Below are 22229 nucleotides of genomic sequence, written 5' to 3'. Positions count from 1 at the left end.
CCCACGGGTCCTGTCCCCGCGCTTTAATAAACCACTGTTTCGCACAGAAGATGTCTCAAGAATTCTTTCTTGGTCATCGGCTCCGGACCTCAGCCCACCAAACCTCACCTATGTTCTGGAACTTCATCAGTACCTTACAAGGATTCCTGAGCACTATGCTTCCTCCTGGATACTGCATTCATTCATGGTATGTTGTGTTTTATAACAACAATGTAATCACAACTGGCTCTGAGATACTAAATTTTCACTATTTGACCAGTCACAACTTTAAAGGTTGGTAATATCAAGTAGTGTCATGAGTGTAGAAAATTAAGAACAGACCCTTACTCTTAATGTGATATATATTCATATATATATATATAAAATAAGTAATATAATATACACACACATGTATGTATCTCCTTGAGGGTGGGCAATTATACAGAAACTGCAAAAATTTAGTATATACTTATTTAATAATTCCTCTCTGAATAAATACACCTAGGAAAAAATTCCATATATGGGCATAATATTCATGCACAAAGGTAAGGTTAAATGGTAGCCACTGCATACAACTTTTATTGAGCATCGACTAAATGCCAGAAACAATGCCAAATTACCTAAATTTATTAATTCATTTAATCCTTGAAAATGAAGCTATGAATAAAGTACATTTATTGTATTTTATAGATGAAGAGACTAAGGGAAATTAATAAATTTGGTTAGACCATATAGGCAGTATGTATTAAGATTACAATTTCAAAGGAGACCCTCAGATAGTTATATCATGAAACATAGAAAAAAACAAAGGAAATAATAGCCAGACTGTATGGATTGACATTAAGAACTCTAAGCAAAGTTAGAGAAGACAAATATCATATAATCTCACTTATACATGAAATCTAAAAACGACCAACCAACAAAAAACTGAACTCACAGATAAAGAGAACAGACTGGTGGTTGCCAGAGTGGAATGAGGGGATGAGGGTGATCAAAATATAGGAACTTCTGGTTTAAAATAAATAAATAAGTTTGGGAAATGTAATATATAGCCTACAGTTAATAATACTGTATTGCATATTTCAAAGTTGTTAAAAGATTTTGTCTTTTTTATTACCTAAGAGATTTTATCTTGAAAGTTCTTATCACCAAAAAAAAAAAAAAAAAAAAAAAAAAAAGTATGTACTGTGATGGGTGTGAACTATACTTATTGTGGTGATCATTCTGCAATATATACAAACACTGAATATTGTACACCTGAAACTAATGTGTCAATTACAGCTCAATAAAAAAACCTATTGCAGGAGCAATATAAAAACTTTATTCAACAAACTTATTTGTGGTTAAAACCAATGAGCAATGAGTATGTCAAAAAATTGTAAAAAGAAAAAAAGAGAAAAGTGTAGGGAAAAAACATAGAATTGTTATTACTAAAAGTCCACCAAAAAATCCTCTACTAAATTTTAAGAGAATGTCCAGATATGCTAGTGTTATTCCTGGACAAACTCTTGGTCTGCATTATTTTGCAGAAGAAATTCTTCTTATTCTGCTTATTCTGCCCAAGGGAAGAGAAAGCTGGTACTGACACATGATAGCTGGCATCACTAAATTCATGCATCTCAATTCTATGAGCTCCCTGATGTTTCCATTAAACATTTTTACTGTTCAAAATAATTTGAGGTTCTTCTCTTTTTTACTTTTGTTCTTCCTCCTCTTTCCACTTGTTGCAAAAAAAAGATTGTAGTAATACATTGTCAATAGCAAAGTGATTTGGTCATAAACTTTTATAACAAAGCAATAATTTTAGAGATAGAAAATGAGAGTAAATGACATATTTCTCCTCCTGTGAACAAGATGACAGATAAGGTATTCTGCTATGTCCTTTACTATAAAGTCCCCAAGTACCATTGTCTTCAAGAGTGAGAATATAATCACAAATCCAGCTGACACAATGAATGCAATTCTGTTTTTTAGGCAAACTGCATAACAATGCCCCTTCCTCAGAATCCATGGAGCCACCACTGAACAGCAAATTCTTTTCCCCAGGGTGTCTCAAAAAAGAAGATTCAGATGTCCTTGGAAGAGATGGATGCAGTAAGTAATTTTTCTGGTAGCTATGAAACTCATGTAAATATCTTTATGTAAATAGCCTAGTCAATCATAACTTTGACAAAAGATTTTAAAAAATAAAACAAAACCCCATTTAGAAGGTAGTAAAATAAGAGACTTTGTTAAATCCTGAGGGTAAAGTTAGGATGAAAAAAATACATCTCTAAAAGAAAAAGAAAGTAAAAAGAGGTATTTGTAAAAGAAATTTAAAAATGTGAGGGAAAGTATTGTTTAAATTGTTGAGAAGTAAAATATTCAGAAAAGCACAAAGAACAGTGAAACAAAATTAAGAATAAAAAGATTTCCTAAATGAAAGTTGATCAAATAACAAAGAGGAGGGAAAAATTAAAGACCGAAATATTTTTACAGAGACAATTATATTAAAAGTTAAGACATTAACATTCAATGTGAACACTGATACTATATAAAATAATGACACTTAAGAACAAAGAAGAAAAATACTGAGTTTAGATGATTAGAAATATAATCATATAATTAGGAAAATGTTTGAAATAGGAGTAAAATGCATCCTTACTTTGATTTGTTGAAAAAATAAAAGCAAAAGGCACATAATAAGTTTGACCCCAGTACTTTTTTCATATTAATAGTTTTTTATGCTATTTGCTCTATATTTATGGCCTTGGTTTCTTTTCTTTTTTTTTTTTTTTTAAAGATTTTATGTATTTATTTGACAGACAGAAATCACAAGTAGGCAGAGAGGCAGGCAGAGAGAGAAAGGAAGGGAAACAGGCTCCCTACTGAGCAGAAAGCCCGATGTGGGGCTTGATCCCAGGACCCTGGGATCATGACCTGAGCCAAAGGCAGAGGATTTAACCCACTGAGCCACCCAGGCGCCCCTGGCCTTGGTTTCTTATTTAAGCCAAATATAAATAAGGAAAACAAAGAAAATTGTAAATATTCATATCTGGGATACCATTTCCTTCAAAACATAAATGAAGGATAGACTATTGTAGCAAAGGTAACTGACTGTTCCAGCACCTTATGGACAGGGGTTATTGAGAATGAACTAAACCCAGTGTTTGATCTTACTATAGGAACGGATGCTACTAGGTCTGAATCCCTCTACAAAAGGAACAGTAAGTAGGTAATAATATTTATATTCAACAGGAGCTAATACTGTGGACTGCATCATGTGAAACATTACAAACATTACAAAATTTCTTTGAAGAGACAGGAATAACAGATTTCAATAAAAAACAACAGGAGAATGACATCAACAAGATGACAACATGTTCCTGACTCTTCTTCCCCTCACAAGAATAATGCTAATATCTATTCAAGAATAAGACACCATGAGAGAATCCTAGAATACAGGTATGAGGCTGAAGTACTACTTCTCTGCACCACAGCGACCAAGACAGACTTCATTAGAAGAGTAAAGAAGGTGGCTATCCATTGACTGCACTGTCCCTTTCCCAGACCAGCACAGCACCAAATGGAGAGATCTCCCCTGAACCACTGTTTCCTCCAGTGGGGAAAGAGAACCCAGAAGTACTGGGGATCATTTTATAGGATCCCCTACTTTGATATAGTACCACACAGACTGTAGGGGAATCTGTGGGGTTCAACTGCTAGGAATCTTTAAAGACTTAAAGGTAAGACTTTAAACCATGAAATTCCTAGAAGCAAACATAGCAACAAACGTACATGACATGAGTATTCGCAACCATATTTTTTGGAAATGACACCTAAAGCAAATGCTACAAAATAAAAAAATAAGCACATGAGAGTATACGAACTGAAAAGATTCTGCACAGCCAAAAGAAACCACCAACAAAGTGAAAATACAGTTGACAGAATGGAAAAAAAAAAATGTCTGGAAGCCATATATCTAATAAAGGGTTAATATAACTCAAAACAAAACAAAACAAAAAAAACAAAAAAACCCACAAATATCTCAATTAAAAAATGGACAAAAGACCTAAGTGAACATTTTTCTAAGGACAATATAAATATGTCAACAGGTACATGAAAAAGTGTTAAACATCACTATTTACTAGGAAATGCAAATTAAGACCACAATGAGATATTACTTCACAGCAGTTAGAATGGACAAAATAAAAAAGATAAGACATAACAAATGCTGGTGTGGATGTAGTGAGGGAAACACTTGTGCACTGTCAGTGGGTTTAAAAGTTGGAACAGCTATTATGGAAAATAATACGGAGATCCCCCCACCCAAAATTAAAAATACAACTACCATATGATCCACGAATTCCACTTCTGGGACTGTATCAACAAGTTAAAATTTGAAAAGATATCTGTACCTTCATGTTAACAGCAGTGTTATCTACAATAGCTAAGATACAGGAACAACCTAAGGGTCTATCAATAGATGAATAGATAAAGAAGTTGTGATATATGGTCAATCAATCATCAACGAAGGAAGAAAGATCATGCAATGGAACAAAGACAGTTCCTTCAACAAAGGGTATTGGGAAAACTGGGCAACTACATGAAAAAGAATGAAACTGGACCAATTTTTGTCAATACACAAAAATAATCTCAAAATGGATTAAAAACCTAAATGTGAGAAAAAAACATAAAAATCCTAAAAGAGGGATGCCTGGGTGGCTCAGTAGGTGAAGTGTCTGCCTTTGGCTCTGGTAAGCATCTCATACTCTTTGGATCATGCCAGGCTCCTTGTTCAGTGGGGAGTTGGCTTCTTCCTTTGTCCTTCCCCCGGCTCCCTGCTCATACTTGCTATCAGGCTCACTTGCTCTCTCTTTCACTTTCTCGCTCTCTCCAAAAAAAGAATAAATACATAAATTTTTAAAATTTAAAAAATTAAAAAATCCTAGAAGAGAGCACAAGCTATAATGTCTTTGATACTGGTCACAGCAACATTTTTCTAGATATATTTCCTAATGAAGGGAAACAAAAACAAAAATAAACTATGGGACTATATCAAAATAAAAAGTTCCTGTAGAACAAAGGAAACAATCAACAACACTAAAAGGCAACCTACTGAATGGGAGAAGTTACTTGCAAATGACATATCAGATAAAGGGTTAGTATCCAAAATTTAAAAAGAACTTACAAAACTCAACACCCAAAAAACAAAATATCCAATTAAAAAATGGGCAGAAGACATGAACAGACATTTCACCAAAGAAGGCATACAAATGGCCAACACACACATGAGAAGATGTTCAACATCACGCATTATCAGGGAAATACAAATCAAATCTACAATGAGATATCACCCCACACCTGTCAGAATGGCTAAAATCAAAAACTCCAGAAACAACAAGTGTTGGTGAGGATATGGAGAAGAAGAAACACCCATGCACTCACTATTGGTGGGAATACAAACTGGTACAGCCAATCTGGAAAATAGCATGAAGTATCCTCAAAAAGTTAAAAATAATAACTACCCTACAATCCAGGAATTGCAGTACTAGGTATTTACCCCAAAACACAAAAACACTAATTCAAAAATATTCAGGCACCCCTATGTTTATTATAGCATTATTTATAATAGCCAAATTATGGAAGCAGCCTCTGTCCATCGATATATAAATAGATAAAGAAGATGTGGCATACACACACAATGGAATATTATTCAGCCATAAAAAGAATAAAATTTTGCCATTTGCAAAAATAAGGATGGAGGTAGAGAGTATTTTGCTTAGCAAAATAAGTCAGTCAGAGAAAGACCAATACCATATAATTTCACTTATATGTGGAATTTAAAAAACAAAACAAATGAACAAAGGAACAGATAAATCAAGAAACAGACTCTTAACTATGATGGTTACCAGAGGGCAGGTGGGGAGATAGATGGTAAAATAGGTGATGGGATTAGTAAGCTTATCATGATGAGCCACAGGTAATGTACAGAACTGTTGAATCACTATATCATACACTTGAAAATAATATAACTGTATATTAACAATACTGGAACTGAAATTAAAAACTTAAAAGAACTAAAAAGAAACTTTAAAAACTTAAAACTTAAAAAACTTAAAAGAAAACTAAAAGAAGTTTGGTATATATATGGAATGAAATATTATTCAACTATAAAAATGGGAAATCCAACCATTTGCAATAAAATGAATGGACATTGAAAGTATGCTAAGTGAAATAAGTCAGACAAAGAAAGACAAATACTCTATGAGATCAGTTGTTTGTAGAAACTTAAAAAAAAAAAAAAAGAATAAAGTCATAGAAAAAGAGATCAGACTTGTGGTTCCCAAAGGAACGGGGTAGAAGGAGGAAGAACTGGAGGAAAGTGGTCAAAATGTACCAGCTTCCAGTTAGAAGATAAATAAGCACTAGGATGAAATGTACAGCATGATGACTATAGCTAACATGCTATGATACATAGAAAGCCATTAAGAGAATATATCCCGAGTTCTTATCACAAGGAGAACAGTTTTTTTTCTTTATTTTCTTCTTACCTTTTTATTGTGTCTATATAAAAAGATAGATATTAGCTGAACCTATTGTGGGAATCATTTCACAATATATGTAAATCAAACAATCATGCTGTATGCCTTATACAATGACATATGTGAATTATTTCTCATCAAAACTGGAAAAAACAGACATAAACATCTAGTTATAAGATGAATAAATTCTGGAGATCTAGTGTATAGCGCAGTGAATTATAATTAATATTGTATTGTATGCTTGAAATTTGCTGAGAGTAGATTAAGTATTTTCGTTTTAAAAAGCTAACAATATAAGATGCAGAATAGGTTAATTAGCTTGATTTTGGTAATTATTTCACTATATATGCACATATGATAATTATTCACCATATATATGGTAATTATTTCATCTATTTATTTATCTTTATTCCATATATATTATTTCTCAGTTATACCTCAGTAAATCCAGGAAAAAACAACAGCATGGATTTGGAAACCCAAGGTGCATAGTATTGGGGTTATTAAGAAAGATTAAATAATAAGTGTTGTGCCACATTAAAAAGATTGCAAGGAGATTTCAGACAAATGTAGCTGCCAACCCATGCATTGTTTTCTCATCATAACCAAGGAGAACTATAAAATCAAAATATCTAAAACCACCAGGAATTTTCAAATTTAAACGAAGACCATAGGATCACTGAAGCTATGTCCTCATTGTTTTCTTACACATTTACCAAAGTCGAAAACATTAGGCAGCACAAGAAAGTTATTTTAAAAGAATTAATTAAAAATTTGGAACAGAAGTGTTGATTTTAGGCTGAATTTAAGACATGCTAGTGGAAATACTGACTATGGCCTACTTTCTACAGATTCCAACATTTATAGGTCTAACAGAGATCTAAAAATGGGAGGAAAATTAATACTTATAACTTGTCAAGCAATGTGTTAAGGTATCCTTAAATGTCTTTGACTGTATTGTTTGGATTATTTAAGTAAGCGTGATTGCTGTTCATTCATTCATTCATTCATATCAAGTATTATTTCTACCCAGTACACACAGGTTTTCTTATCCCTAATAGCCTTTACATAATTTTCTTTTTAGTTTTGCCTTAGGCTTCCTTCAGTATCATGTGGAATATAAGGATTTAGGTTGTGACAATAATCTTCAATTATTTTGATGCCTTAAAGGTGACCTTTTCTCTTTTTGGTCATAACGAGTCTTTAAAAGGCTAAAGACTAAAAAGAAATAGGAAAATATGTTCTCCCGTTTGTTTTTGTTGGATGATTTTAAACAGAATAATTGGATAAATTCTACTTTTTGGAGTATTTTTTTAAAAATTTAATACATTGAATAATATTGGTTAATAATGAAACATTTAAATAAGAAGTTTTTTTACTTGCCTCATTTTTAAAACATCGTTAAGGCTGTTTTGGGTTATATTCAATGTAATAACTATAGGAATATCTTGGTATTATTTGCTTTTTTAAATTGCACTACTAGATATTAAGTACTAAAGTATATAAAAGTACTGATTTGAAAGGGCACATGCACCCTAATGTGTACAGTAGCATTATCAACAACAGCCAAATTATAGAAAGAGCTCAAATGTCCATAGACTGATAAATGGATAAGAAGAAATGATAAAATACACACACACACACACACACACACACAGAGGAATACTACTCAGCTATGAAAAAGAATGAAATCTTACCATCTGCAATGACATAGATGGAGCTAGAGTGATATTAAGAAAAAAAGAGAAAGAAAAATACCATATGATATCACTCACCATGTGGAATTTCAGAAGGAAAACCGATGACCATAGGGGAAGAAAAAAAAAAAAAAGAAGAGGGCAAACCATAAGAGACTCTTAACTATAGAGAACAAACTGAGGGTTGATAGAGGGGAGACAGGTGGGAGGTGGGCTAAATGGGTGATGGGAATTAGGAGGGTATTTGTTGTGATGTGCACTGAGTATTATATATTATATGTAAGTGATGAATCACTTACAGATTCAGATTTCAGATTTTTCACCTGAAAACAATATTACATTATATGTTAAGTAACTAGAATTTGTTTTTGTTTTGTTTTGTTTTTGTTTTTGTTTTTAAAGATTTTATTTATTTGACAGACAGAGGTCACAAGCAGGCAGAGAAGCAGGCAGAGAGAGAGGGGGAAGCAGGCTCCCCGACGAGCAGAGAGCCTGATGCAGGCTCGATTCCAGGACTCTGGGATCATGACCTGAGCCAAAACAGAGGCTTTAACCCACTGAGCCACCCAGGCGCCCCTAGAATTTGTTTTTTAAAAGATTTTATTTATTTATTTTTGTGTGTGTATGAGTGAGAGACAAAGCACAAACAGCAGGAGCAGGAGGCAGAGGGAGAAGCAGGCTTCCTGCTAAGCAAGGAGCCTGAGCAGGACTCAATCCCAGAACCCTGGGATTATGACCTGAGCCCAAGGGAGACACTAAACTGACTGAGCCACCCAAGCATCTCTAACTAACTAGAATTTAAATAAGTCTTGAAACAAACAAAAATTAAAAAATAATATCCCTGGGGATAAAAATATATGTTTATAAAGAATAAAAAATTTAAAAAAAAAGAAATAATACATACATACATACATACATAATACACACACACACACACACACACACACACACACAATTGAATTCAGTGTGGAAAGGAAGAGATTTAAACAAGAAGCCTATAACTTCCATATTTCTTTAGCTGCAGAAAACTTAAATTGGGATAAGTGAGTATTTGGAAGCACTATAAAATAACACACATTTTCTTGTGGTAAAATTGTTATACAAAAAATTGCACACATTTTGAGTACATCATGAGTTCTGGCAAACTTAAAAGTTTTGACAAACCTGCACCACACCAAGATAAAGAATATTTCCTCAATCCCTGAAGATCCCTAGCACAATTTTCCTCTCCACACCATCCACTGACAACCATTGATCTTTTTTCTGTGTTTATAGATTAAATTGAGTATTTTAGAAATATAAACTCAGTACATAATCTTCATTACCTAGTTGCTTTCCCTCAGTATAGGATTTTGAAAAATCATCCATACTTTTGTTTTATTTAATTTATGTAGTTGCATGTATCAGCAGTTGCTTCCCTTTTATTGCTAAATAATATATGGCTATATTATACTTTACCTACTCGCCTATGGGCATTTAAGTTGTTTCCAGATTTGGGATATTAGAATAAAATATATACATTTATATATGAGTCTTTGTATGGAAATTTACTTTCCTTTGGGTAGTTAGCTAGCTGTGGAAAGCTGGTTTATATGTAGGTGAATTTTTAACTATTTAAGAAACTGCCTGAGGTGCCGGGGTGGCACTGTTGGTTAAACTGCCAACTCTTGGTTTCAGCGCAGGTTGTGATCTCAGGTCCTGATTTCAGGGTCCTTGAAATCTAGCAGGCATTGTCTCCTCGCTCAGTAGGATATAAGCTTGGGTTTCTCTCAACTTGGGTTTCTCTCTCCTGCTCCCTCTGTCTCTGTCTCTCCCCAGTGCGCTCGCTCTCTCTCTCCCTCTCTCTCTCAAATAAATAAATACATAAATAAATCTTAAAAAAGAGAGAGAGAGAGAAGGAAACTCCTGAATATTTTTCCAGAGTAATAATACTATTTCATACTAAACATTTTATATGTGTCACAAATAAGTTCTCTTTTTCTATTGCTGGCATTTTCATTTTTTAATGATGCTTTTTGAACACCAAGTTTTAAAAAATACTTGTCATGAAATTCAATGTACTGATTTTAAATAATAGTTCACCTGTTTTGTTTTGTGTCTAAGAAAGCTTTGTCTATCCCAATGTAGCAAAAATGACCACTCATTTTTCTTCTAAAAGACTTACACTTTCAGGTTCTTTTAGGTTTTAAACTTAAGCTGATGATCCATTTTAAGTTAATGTTTTGTTTATAATGTGAGGTAAGGGTTTATATTTACAATGAATAGAATTTATACATTGAAGAACTTTGGCAACTTTTTCAAAATTAATTGACAATATAATATGTGAGTCTATTTCTGGATCTTTTTCTGTTCTGCTCATGTCTACATTTCAGCACTACCAAACTGTTTTGATTACTATAGCTGTAGACAGCTTTTGCCACCATAGTAAAACTGAAACTACCAAGACTACACTCACACCCCAATTTAGATACAATTTAGATATACTCATCATCATTCTTTAAGTGCAATTAACTTGGAATGTGTATGTACACAGTTATGGGAGATGAATGAGAAGCAATATAAATCTTCTGATTATCCAATCCCTAAAATTTTCTAATCTTTAACCCTAACTTTTAATTTATGTTTCATCTAGAGATTCAGAAATAAGATTATATTTTCTCAAATCCTGTCTACTTTTCATTCTGGTATCTCCACTGTCTTAAGGCCTCAGTAATTTTTTCTATATCATGAAAAAAATTCTTGGATATTACTTGATATCATCTCTGAACTAAACTCCATCTTCTTCCTAGAACATGACCATGATTTACCACACTAATCTTAGTTATAATCTGAGTGAGAATAATAATTATTCAGATAAATTCTCTCATTGCAATGGTGAGAAAACTGAAGCCAATTCACATTTATCCTTCATTTATTTAGTTCATATTTATTGAAATCACCATTCTCATAAGGCACTATGCTTACCACTACAAGGAGTGGTCATGACCAATGGGAACCAACTGCTTTGTGGTGGAGATTTCACATTTAAGACATTTAGAAATACCCAAATTACAATGTAAAGTAAGGAGTAAAAGATGCATTTGTGCTAGAGCTGTTTAAACAGAAAATAAAATTGTAAGGACCTACTTAGCCAGAGGGAGCCATTTTGTGTTTATGTGGTGAACTTAGATTGACCCTGCCCCTCCCAGAAGAACTTACTTGCAAAGCCTAGATACAAGGGCAGGCCAGGCCAGGTGGAGACATCCAATCAGTGGGGTGGGCATATATCTACTAGGTAAACTGAAATTCAATTGGCCACCCATATAGCTGACCTAGGATGACTGTGCAGTTTTCTCTGTGTATTGCAATCTCATTGGTCACCTGTGTAGAGCCAGGCTCAACCACCGCTATAAAAGTTAGTCTGTGAGGCTGGGAGGGGTCACCTCTTTGTAAGAGATGGCCCTGACCGGTCGGTTTGATTCTCGATGCTTGGTGTGTAATAAAGCTTTGCTTGACCTTCACGTTATATCAGTCTCATTCCTTTGAGCACAGACCCTAACATTGGGGGCTCGTCCGGGATCAAATGATGAGAACTGAGCCAGCATCAGAATTTCTAGAAAAAGCCTTTGGAGGTAAGTTCTCGGGATCCTGTCTGTCTGTCTGTCTGGTTGTGGAGCTCCAGGGTATGGCCCACCAGGGAGAAGCTGGATGCAGTCATGCTCCTCAGGGCTGGAGTGGATGTGGGGACACCCCTTCCCTCTACTGGTAGATCTCCAGGGGGTTCGAGTTCCCCTAGAAAGTCCCCACCGGTGGCAGGACCACTGGGCCTGCGGTTGTCTTTGTATTGTCTTTTTGTTGTCTGTTGTGTTATTTGCTGCAGAGAAATGGGACAAGCAGAGAGTGAGGGGACTCTGACTTTTAATGGCTATAACTGGAGCCAACTGTGGTTAGTCTAACTCAAGACAGAGACTTTAGGGTATATTCCCAAGCAGCTGCCGAAACTCCATTTGTTTTGGGGATGTTCCTGTCTTCTCTGGCCCAATGTGGACTGCCTAGTGCCCCCCCCCCAACCTTGCTGGTGGGAAAGCATGACATCTGAAGTGGAGTGGGCCCAGGTGTAACATGAAATCTGTTAGCAAAGAGATGACTAAAACTGATGGTTAATTGTCTGTTCTAGGATTTTAATGGGTAATTGTTACAGTAGCTCTCAAAGTCTTTGGTAACCTGAAACTTTAAAGATTTACTTGGATGACAAATGGAATTAAATTTGTTGGACCTCTAGGTCTTAACCAAATGGGATAAAATGCTAGGGCGCTGGTTGCTGGAACTGGGTTTGTGCTTTTGAAATCTGTTGGTAAACATGTTTTGTGCTTAACTGCTGTTGCAACAGTTCACAATTGGTTAATATTTAGTCTTCACTAGAGATTGAGATATTTCTAAGAAAATGTAAATGGTTTTCTCTTTGCCCACCCAGAATTGTAAATGAGATCTCTTTGACTCATAAGGCTTTTCCTTGAAATGCTAAGTTACTCAGGAAGTACTGCTAAATCAATGATAAACCTTGGGTTACATTTGGGTAAACGCTGTAACTACTCCAGACGTTCTATACATTTCCTAAAGTTTTAATGTTTTGATAAGGGTCATCACTTGATATTTAACCATAACTATTCTGAGTTTTTGTCATTTGTAATTGTTTTAATTCTCTTGTAAGATGAATTCCGCCTTAAAGGAAATTGATGTGGGAGACTTTCAGAACAAATACAGGTTTTTATTTGTTGAAATCCTGGAACTGAAATGGGTAAGAATTTCCAGAAAAGCTGAAGGAAAAGGAATTAAAACAGAGGAGAAATATTGGCTCTCTTCCAGGCTATTTGGGACCCAAAAGAGGTGGCCATTATGCATTGCCTGGGACACCAAAAGGGGACTGATCTGATTTCAAAAGGAAACCAATTAGCAAATCGAGCCACAAAGCAAGCAGCCCGAAACAGTGCAAGAGCTGGTCACACTCCCAGCTCCAGCCGTACCAGAAAAATTGAACTATTCAGAAGAAGATTTAAAGTATTTACAAAAATGGGCTAAATTGGACTATGAAGGGGACTGGACTAAGATTAAAGCAGGAAAGATAATTCTTCCTGGAAGATTAGGTAAGAAGTTAGTAGACCAAATACATCTGGGTACTCATTTGGGGACACACAAACTCAAGGAGCTTATAGGCAAGCAGTTCCAGGTTTCTAAATTAGGGCATATGGTTCAGGATATAGTTGATAGATGTGCTCAATGCCAGGCAATTAACGTGGGAGGAACTAGAATGGGAAGAGGGAAAAGAGAAAGAGGTAAGGAACCAGGACTTTATTGGGAAATAGATTTTACAGAAATGAAACCCAGAAAATACGGGCACAAGTATATGTCAGTTTTTGTAGACACCTTTTTAGGCTGGGTAGAGGCTTTTTCCACCAAACATGAGATGGCAGAAGTGGTAGCCAAAAAGTCACTAGAAGAAATAATTCCTAGGTTTGGGCTGCCTCTTGCGAACGGGTCAGACAATGGCCCTGCATTTGTGAATTCAGTCTCACAGGCATTGGCCAAGGCCATGGGCACTAATTGGAAACTGCATTGTGCCTATCAGCCTCAGAGTTCCAGGCAAGTAGAGAGAATGAACCAGACTCTTAACGAGACCTTGACAAAGCTGATTCTAGAGACTGGTGGTGGATGGGTGGATCTCCTTTCTTTTACCCTCCTCAGGGCATGGTGTACACCCTACTTAAACAAGCTGACCCCATTTGAAATAATGTTCAGGAGACCCCTCCGCCCCCCACTCTGCCCTTGGCTACAAGAGGTTGCCCTAGTAGAAATGACTGATCAGTCTGTACTCCAGACACTGCAGGCTTTACAGTCTATTTTAAAAAGAGCCCACACAGGGATCTGAACTGCCCACACTGAGATGGAGGTGGAGGTGGGACCACATCCTTTCCAACCCGGGGACTGGTTTGGATACATCGCCATCAAGTGGGAAACATGGAGCCTGGCTAGAAGGGACCATTTACTGTCAACCTGATCACCACCATGGCAATAAAAGTAGAAGGCATCAGGGCCTGGATTCACGCGGGTCAAGTCAAAGGAGCTGAGGACAAGGACATTGCCCAGAGGTGGAAGCCGCAGCTGATGGATCCCACTGACCTCGGACTAAAGCTAAGACTCAAAAGACTATGAATTCATTGTTGCTCCTATTGTTACCTGTTTGTGTAAGTGTTTTTGAGTCACCTCATAAGACAAAAAAGTATAAGTGGGAATAATGGGAACAAAATTAGGAAAACATGAAACAGAATTAGGAAAAATGAAAAAGGTTATACAAAGCGGTGAATGGCTAACTCATTAGCCGACCGTGCACTAATGTTATTTTTTGGCCCCTGCATTATAAACGTCCTAATGTCATTTGTTTAAAAGAAAATTAGAGCAATAAAAACATTAATCGTACATGCTCAATATAACCCCTTTCAAAAGGAGAACATAGAACTAGCTGAAAAGTCAAGGATTTGACTAATCTCCAAAGAAAAGGGGGTAATGTAAGGGCCTACTTAGGAGAGAGAGCCATTTTGAGTTTATGCAGTGAACATAGATTGAATTGACCCTTCCCCTCCCAGAGGAACTTACTTGCAAAACCTAGATACAAGGGCAGGACAGGCCAGGTGGAGACATCCAATCAGTGGGGCGTGCATATATCTACTAGGTAAACTGAAATTCAATTGGCCACCAGTATAGCTGACCTAGGATGACTGTGCAGTTTTCTCTGTTTTCTCTGTGTATTGCAATCTCATTGGTCACCTGTGTATAGCCAGGCTCAACCACCGCTATAAAAGTTAGTCTGTGAGGCTGGGAGGGGTCGCCTCTTTGTAAGAGACAGCCCTGACCGGTCAGTTTGATTCTGGATGCTTGGTGCAAAATAAAGCTTTGCTTGACCTTTGCTTTGTATCAATCTCATTCCTTTGATCATGGACCCTAACAAAAATTACCCTAACAAGTCACTTAAGAGGTGATATGAATATATGCTTTAGAATCATATGGAATATAATTAAGACTGGTTCCTCCTTGGTCCAAGGGTTGCCACTTCCTCCCTCTACACCAAGTTATACATAAGTAAATGGCTGCCTATTTCTCTCTCTGCAATCAAAAATCTTCTCATTACAGTGTCCTAAGCAGACACTGGAAATTGATACTATGTCTGCAGAAAGTAAAAGAATTAATAAATAACTTGTGTAAATAACTGCAATTTAGTATTACACTAGAATCTGGGGTAAGAAAATTTTAAAATGAAGGATCTAATAATCAAAGTTGGGATTATGAGAGAGGTGACCCCAAAGGAAGACAGGAGCTGAGAATGTTAATATTTAAAATCCAAAATCAAAGCCCAGAAGTGGACAGGACAAGGAGATGTCCAACATCAAGAAATATACAATTGTCTTAAGTAGATGCTCTTTGCTCTTTTGTGAACATAGTCCACAGTTTGATATAGGGTCCTTAGATATTAAAATGTATATATTACATATTAATTTTACTCGATTAATGATGTTTTTTAATTCCTCCATTTTTCTATTATCAAAAAGCTAAGATCTAAATATTCTATTTACCATGAAGTTCACATAATCATAGAACTAAAAAATATATTTTTCAGCTTAATATGTGTGCCACAGATGTTTTGCCAAAAACAAAAACAAAAAAACAAAAACACCAGAGCAAAACACAGCTACTTCTTTAAATTTAATTTTTCCTACATATTTTACAGTGCATTTCTCAATTGAGTTGATATAGGCAAGTATGTTGCCTTTACACCACCCAGTTCACCATGAAGCTATTTCCAAAAGAATCAAAAAACTATGTCTATATAATCTTTTTGAAGTAATGTCGTTGTTTCTCAAATATCCTGTACATTTTGTTTTATGTTTTTGTCCAGTTTTCCTGTTCTTACTTTTGGGCTAAAAATTATTTTCCTGATCCATGTTTACAAGTACTTGATATTTATATGTAGATTTCATGTCCCCTGGTAGACTTTGCTTGTTCTAGCTCATAAAATTTGAGATATTTTAATCCTTTCATTAGTCTATCTGTTCACTCTCTTAATCTTTCATATTGCTTTTGCTGTGAGCTCCTGTTTTTCATTTATCTATTTACTCCTAGGACTCAAATGCCTATAACTGAATGTATTCCAGCAGGTGTGTTTACATGAAATAAGATGAAGTAAAATCACTATTTTAATGTGTGTTAACTTGACAAAAGCTGGACAGATAGAAAAGCTCTTCTATATTGATTATTCTCTAATATATTCTCTAATAGAGATTAGATTATTCTCTAATATATTGCTCTAATGAAGCATATATATATAAAAGATAAATATATAAATATATATATATAAGATATATATATATATGATAAAATTTGGTGTTGGGTAAATATCATGCCCTATAGATATACACATATAAACGTTAAAATTTATTTGAAAAGAAAAAAATACATATATATATAGAATGATATTTACCCAACACCAAGTTTTATCTTTTACATGTTCTATACTTTTGTCTATGTGCTTACATCTTTGATATTGTTTTAAATCCTCTAGTGCTCACTTCAGACATTCAGTTAGATGCCTAAATTCTAAAGTAGCTATTGCTTCCAAAACTCATCAAATATTTGATCCTTATCTCTGTTAGTACCAATAATATTTATTGCCTCATTGTTTATTCATGCAAGTTTTAAAGTCACAAATACATAGAAGTTGAGGAAGATGCTCTAAAAATTATCAGTTGTAACTGTGATGAGAAAGTTACAGAATAACTATCTTCCTGCAGAATAAGTGCAGAATATACAAACACTGCTGGGGGAATTCCTATTTTATAATGGGAATCCCTTTTGTTGGTAAAAAATTTTATACAAAAAATCACCTTATGAACATTAACTGACTTAAAATACCTCAAATGTTTAAGTATACAATCACGGTGTGAGGATTTAACTTGCCAATTTTTGTGCTTTTTTGTAAAACTATAGTCATACGAATATTTTTAAAACATTTGTACAGGGCACCTGGGTGGCCCAGTTGTTTAAGGATCTGCCTTCAGCTCAGGTCATGATCCCAGGGTCCTAGGATCAAGTCCTCCATCAGTTTGCTTGCTCAGCAGGGAGCCTGCTTCTCCGTCTCCTCCCAGCTCCTGTTCTCTCTCACTATCTCTCACTATATCTGTCTGTCTCTGTCTCTCTCTCTCTCAAACAAATAAAATCTCTGAAAAAAATTAGTACATAGATCATGACAAACAATAAAAGGCATTTAATCTTAATATCAGAGTATGCTCAGGGACGCTTCATGTTATACCAGTTAAAGATAACTCTGCCAGATTATATCAGTTTTCATAGATATTATTTTTAATATTCAGGTCTGATCAGTTTATTTCCTAAATTGTTAAATTGAGAGTTAATGGACACTTATAGCCTTGACAATATATAAAGCCAAACAAAGCTTTTATCTGAAAAGAAAAAGTTCACTTTTGTTAAGAAGTCATGCTCTGTATGATTACTGGCAAGTACAGGAAAAAATATATATAATGACGCAAAAACTAAACATACTATAGATTAAGTCTATAAAACATGGGTCTCAAAAGCAAACAGCAACCAAATCGAGGTGCTCAGAAAAATATCAAAAATATTTACAAGAAAAAAGTATTTTGCATTGATAATTTTGTGAAAGGTAGCAGACAGAGATAAGGTTTGATAGGCTAAGGTTTGATAAGGCAAGTTTTGATAAGGAATTAAAAAATGAAAATAGAAACTATCTTCAAGTCACCAAATCTATCCAAAATTAGAAAGGATATTCCAGGACATTTCAAAATGTATATGGGGGTACTCTGACTAACATAATTTCCAGTTTTTCACATTATACTATTATACATGTGTATGTCCAGAAAACTATAAAATACCAGAATATTGCCATAAACTTGGACTGAAAGAGAATCTAATACTACACTCCATGAATAAAAGGCAGATAGAATTGAAATGAGAAATACATTGTCTGACTCCTCCTTACGGAATCCTAAGGCTCTGTTTTATGAAATCAGCTGTTGAAAGAAGATGCCTGTACCCCATGGTAGCACTTTTATTCAATCCTGCAGGAAATAATTTCCAAACCCTCCAGGAGAGGTGTCTGTTTGTTTAAATATGGATACAAGACAAAGAATATCAAGATTCTGGCGATGCTGGGGGTAACAATTTCAGAAATTTTCTGATCCTTACACAAGTAAATCAATTTTCCCTAAATCTTGAGAAGTTTCCAGGGCCCCTGGAATTTCCTGATGGTTTTATCTAGTAATAAATAATGTAACCTATTACAATAATGTAATGTTGCTAAAATGGTGGCTAACTATGTACAATTACATGGAAATCATTAATTAAATGTAAGTTTCCTTAATAATGATAATTTCCTTACAGAAAATGACTAAAAACTTGCTTCACAGTTTTGACACTCAAAAAGGCTTTTGCATTCCTCATGAGACTGTTTAACTGCTGTTTGTAATGCAATATCAGTGTCCACCTTGTAGTTCCCTTAGATATATTGCTATGATTATCAACAATTAAGGGATGAATATTCAGTGTACAGAAAATTGCTCAAAATGCTTCAGACATACCTACTTTCAAGAAGCTGTACACTGCGGGGTGCCTGGGTGGCTCAGTGGGTTAAATCCCCTGCCTTCAGCTCCTGATCCCGATGTCCTGGGATTGAGCTCCACATAGGGCGCTCTGCTCAGCAGGGAGCCTGCCTCCCTCCCTCTGCCTGCCTTTCTGCTTACTTACGATCTCTGTCTGTCAAATAAATAAAATCTTAAAAAAAAAAAAAAAGATGTATACTGCAAACTCAAATGACAACAGTGATTATATAATCTCAGATAATGATCTATCCTATTCTCTCAGGTTTTTAATGGGCTTTTGTCTCCGTCAGAAACACACGGATACCTCACTGCACCTATTTTGCCATTCCCTATTGGCTATGTGAGAGTCTCACCTGGCCAAGATTTAAATAGCATTTATTCTGTATGGCTTAAAGTTAAATGTGACATCTCTCTCAGAATAAATACATTCTACCCTATATTCTAAGATCAAAGTTCAGTCCCCACGTGAAAATAGTATGATTAAGACTACTTCCAAGATTTTGTAAGAACTGTTTTTACCTCAGCTGCTAACTTTTTAAATCCTAAACACCTTTTTATATGAGTTATTTAATTATTTTGTTCTTGAGAAGTTGTTCCTTTCAACCCCTTCCCTTCTTTTGTTTTTTTTTCTGACATTCTCTAGAATCCTTCTTTTCTTCCTCACTTTCCCTTCTCTTCTTCCCACTTCTTTCCTTCCTTTCTTCTTTCCATTTTCCTTCTCTTTTTCTTTTTCTCTTTGTTTGTTCCAAGTATAGAGAGAAATTTAGGACTTTCATAGACTCTTCAGATATATATTCAGATATTGGGTATATTATTCAGATAAAAAATTAAAAGCTGTCTCTTATCTGATTGATGGTGTGTGTGCATATTGTGTGTTAATGTTTTTCCCTGTGTAGAAAAAATATAGCCATAGCAAATAACTACCTTCACTCTTTAATAAGGTTAATAAGTAGTGACTTTTTAAGAAGTGATTGGATGTCTACGCATTGCTTATGGCATATCATCTCACTGGTTGTCAAAAATCTAGTTCAACTGGGTATATTTACAAATAAACTTACAAATTTACAAAGCATTTAAAATTTAATTTCAATTCATTTTTCCTCAAAAGGATTTTGATTAGTTTTAGAATTTCAGTAAAGACAACAACAGATGTACTTTAGAAGCAGGAGATAAATCTATATGAATTCAAAAAAGCAAAGTTCTTTGAAGTTTCATTGGTTTATCATTTTTGTTTTCCACTCTTGTCAGCATTTTACCAGCAATGTATAAAAATATATATGCACACACAGATGTTGAAACTTTGCATAAGTCTTAATATATTTAAGGGACAGATGGCTGGCTAAATGTGATCATTTGCAACATATATAACTAGTTTATCTGTAAACTCACATTATCCAACACCATAGATATTCCATTAGTAGATATACATATATCCCAAAATAGGAAGTTCGTTCATCGTAATGAAAATTACAAGAACGTACATAGAGTCCCTAAAAGCTCCCTCTTCTGTGGGATGCTACAGATAAAATGATGCTAAAGATATATATATATATATATATATATATATATATATATATATATATACACATACACACACATATATATTTTTTTATGAGGGCTTTATAAAAAAATAATGACAAGACCTTGTCCCCATCATTTTCTTCCTCTACTTCACTCAACTAATGCTCTTTCTTCTTCTTCCCATTACAATTTCCAGTAGGCAAGATGCAAAAAGGAATTTGAACTAAGAGCTGAGTGGTATTTCTTTGTGTCACATGAAGACAGAGAATATATGTTATTATTTAATATGATGAATATATATTGTGTATATATATGTATATATATATATATATTGTAATATTTTATTATAATATGAATTTCAAATGCTTAGGTCTGATTTACAAAGTTGGAACAAAACATACTTATCAACAGAATATTACTTGCTGCTAATTATGAAAAACAATTAGAAAGTTTTTCTCTAAAGTCATCAATGTCTCTCTCTGGCCCCACAGGAACAAAGCTTTAGTTACCTTCTCCCCACCTCATATATTCCTTCAGAATCTTTAGTGCTTGATCACTCCCAAAAGAGAGACTTGAAAACATCTGACACTTCAAATGAGCAGTAAGACATTGCAGATTTTTTCCTACACAATGTTCAAATACAAGTAGTCAATATTTTATTAATATGTGAATTATTATTCAGCTGATTCATTTTTCCTAATTCCCAAACACAATGGAACCAAATGATAAAAATAACTGACAGCAGTTAAGTGAATTAAAGCCCAATGGTTTTTTAGGGTATTTTATTTATCTGCAATTCTCAGTGTTAACTCAATGCTTATAATATAGGGCATATTTCATATATTATTTATAACCAAAATATACTAATATACTCAATACCTACCTAACATTATAGAGTTAACCATCAAAGAAATTTTGAATGATAAATATGATTTGGTTGTTTCTACATTTGAATAGTCCTTTGAGTAATTTATAGAAGTATACACACATATCATCCACGTATATCTTTATTAATTGTTTCATTGATTTTAGAGTATTGAATATACATGTGTGTTTTATATATATGTATATATACATATATACAGATATATAGAGAGAGAGAAAGAGAGAGGGAGAGAGCATAAGCTTATATATATGTACACACATATCCATTATATCCATATATATTTATTTGGTATATGACATATTTATGAATATGCAAACTCATAGATATAATTATACATATTCAAAAATATTTCTTATATAAATACATCATAAATATTTAAACATAGCGTGTATAAACATTGTATAATAAAATCAACATACATGCATTTTTTTAGTTTTGTTTAAAAAAGATTATAGAATTCTACATCAAAAATTAATGATGTACTATATGTTGGCTAATGGAATTTTAAATAAATAAATAAATTTTAAAGGCAAAAATAAAAATAAAAAGATTATAGACACCTTAAACAATTTTTCCTTGACAAATTTCCTTTTTAACCCTCTACATTTAGATTTTTTTCTGTTTTAATATTTTATTTAAGAGAGAGTGCAGAGCAAGAGAGAGAATGAGTGTTGGGGAAAAGGCAGAAGAAGAGAAGCAGATTCACTAATGAGTAGAGCCCAATGTGGAGCTCAATCCCAGATCCTTGGGACCATGACCTAAGCCAAAGGCAGACACTTAATCCACTGAGCCAAGCGCCCCTACAATTTTTTTTTTTCTAATAGCTTACTAGGTTTTACATGACCAACCTGAGTCATCTTTACTAGTGCACCTTCAATATGTTCAATTAGGTTGTCTTCTTGAAACAGTTTTCAATTGTAGCATTATTATATTAAACTGTTTTTCTCCTTAAGAGTTT

General features: G+C 34.4%; 1 long non-coding RNA gene across 1 annotated transcript in view; it reads left to right on the top strand.

Annotated features, from left to right (window-relative positions):
• LOC116575402 overlaps positions 1-22229 on the top strand; it is a 72264-nt gene that overhangs the window by 2648 nt on the left and 47387 nt on the right. Inside the window, exon 2 of the long non-coding RNA XR_004279755.1 lies at positions 1954-2073. This is a non-coding gene — a long non-coding RNA (uncharacterized LOC116575402). The remainder of the gene's footprint in view (positions 1-1953; positions 2074-22229) is intronic.

This window comes from Mustela erminea, chromosome 16 (assembly GCF_009829155.1).
Source record: "Mustela erminea isolate mMusErm1 chromosome 16, mMusErm1.Pri, whole genome shotgun sequence".
Taxonomy (NCBI): Eukaryota; Metazoa; Chordata; class Mammalia; order Carnivora; family Mustelidae; genus Mustela; species Mustela erminea.
The sequence above is the reverse complement of the archived record's forward strand: the minus strand, read 5'-3'. Positions and strand labels throughout refer to the sequence as shown.